At 41.8% G+C, this 2,112-nt stretch overlaps 1 pseudogene; it reads left to right on the top strand.

Moving 5' to 3' along the window:
- The first annotated feature begins 1,605 nt into the window (after positions 1-1,605).
- On the top strand, positions 1,606-1,724 carry LOC111737249 (annotated as a pseudogene).
- Positions 1,725-2,112: the final 388 nt, after the last annotated feature.

Here is a 2,112-nt window from a genome sequence, read left to right as displayed (position 1 = left end):
TACAGCTCAAGCAAAATAACAATCTCCCAAATGCCAGATCTGAAGGATAAACTCAGCATCATTTGTGGGGCCTCGGGGAAGGTTGGGTAGGCAGTGCCCTGCATAAGGATGCCTGGCCCAACGAGTAAACGGAGGGAGGCTGGAATCAAGCCCTTGCTCTACTCTGCAAATAGAGCTAAATCCTTTCCCCAAATCACAGACAGCATCTGCGCCCAAGCACTGGCTAGTGGGGTCACTTATACCCCAAAGGTGATGTTTTCTTGTAACTCACACAAAGCCCCAAATGGGCTAGTGACAGCCCTGGATGCTCTCTAAAGAGAAGAGATCCAGGAGCTGGACAGGCCGTGGATAAAGAGAAGATAGGAGTAGAACCCAGGGCTGCCCCCTAGAAGGGCATGGAGTCAGCCACGCTTGAGGTGTCTCACCGCATCTGCTAATTCCTATCCTTGTAGATACATCTACCATTTATTTTTGGCCTCAAGAATGATGGTTGTTCCCAGTAAAGCATCTTAAAAAAAAAAAAAAAAAAAAAACCTGGTTATAGGTGCTTCCTTCCCTCTTATTAAAGCAAGCAAGGCTAAAAGGAACATAGGTGAAAGTAGGTGAAGGATAAGCATCATAAGAAGATTCTCCTAAAGAAATAAATTTCAGCCATCAAGATGTGAAATATAAAAAGCAAAAAAGAAAGAAAGAGTGACAGTGAACTTTGTGTTATCAACGTGACTGGGCTAAGGGATGCCCAGATAGCTAGCTGGTAAAACATTACTTCTGGGTGTGTCTGTGAGGGCGTTTCTGGATGAGGTTAGCACTGGGATCAGCAGACTGGACAAAGCACGCCTTCCTCACCAATGTGGGCCTCATCCAACCTCTTGAGGGCCTAAATAGAACATAAAAGGAAGAGGAAGGAGGAATTCGTTCTTTTTACTTGAGCCGGGACATCCATCTTCAGGTGCTCTAGGACATCAATGCTTCTGCTTCTGACACCTTCAGACTCTGACTGGGACTTATGTCATTGGCCCCCTAATTCTCAGGCATTTGGACTCAACCACTAGCTTTGCTGGTTCTCCAGTTTGCAAATGGCAGATCATGGCGCTCCACAATCACATACGCCAAGTCTTATAATAAATCTCATCTATCTATCTAATCTATCTATCTATCTATCTATCTATCTATCTATCTATCTATCTATCTATCATCTATCTGTCTGTATCCTATTGGTTCTGTTTCTCTGCAGAACGCTGACTAATACAGAAAGAAAGGAAAGATACAAAAATTCAAAAAATAATTATAAAACAACAGAAAACAACCCAAATAAACTCGCAAATTTTGACTGGCCCTGTTAATTGGGCATCGAAAGATGGTTATCAATATCTGCTCCCATCAAAAATATATGAGTGTTTTTCCACATCCATGCTGGCTTTGGATATTATCAACCTTTTAAATTTAGGGTAATCCGTTAGACAAAAGAGTGGCTTCTCTTAATTTTAATTAGCATCTCCCTGATGATTAGTGAAGTTAAGTGTGTTTACATATATTTATTGGCCTTTGTATTTGGCTGCATCTAGAAGTATTCTATGCGGCAAAGAATCCTTAAAAGAAATGGGAGTCTATGGCCATGCCACCCTGAACAAGCCCAATCCCATCTGAACTCGGAAGCTAAGCAAGGTCCAGCCTGGTTAGTACTTGGATGGGAGACCACCTAGGAAGACCAAGGGCTGTAGGCATAAAAAATAAAAAATAAGGAATTGTAAGCTGACAAATTCCTTGCAATCTGTAAGGTCAACCAAAGGTTGCCTCACCTAAAAAAAAAGAAAAAAGAAAAAAGAAAAAAGAAATGGGAATGACATATTCTTGATTGGAATGAAACAGATGCAGTGCTTTTGAGGTCAGACTTTGCTGGAATTTTAGGCGTGCAGAGTAAGCTCAGTCATTAGGGACAGGCTTACTTTCAAGAAAATCTAGAGGCCAAATTACGTTATGAAGTTTTCTAAATTTGGGGTCAGCCAAAGGCACAGAAAAGAGAAGAAACGGAATCAGAGAAGTCAGAGGAATCTTATTTAGGGTCGGACAAGGCAGTCTGCTCAGCTGTGTGACTGGGACAAAAGATTGACA

This window comes from Pteropus vampyrus, unplaced genomic scaffold, assembly GCF_000151845.1.
Source record: "Pteropus vampyrus isolate Shadow unplaced genomic scaffold, Pvam_2.0 Scaffold24, whole genome shotgun sequence".
NCBI classification, from domain to species: domain Eukaryota; kingdom Metazoa; phylum Chordata; class Mammalia; order Chiroptera; family Pteropodidae; genus Pteropus; species Pteropus vampyrus.
The sequence above is the reverse complement of the archived record's forward strand: the minus strand, read 5'-3'. Positions and strand labels throughout refer to the sequence as shown.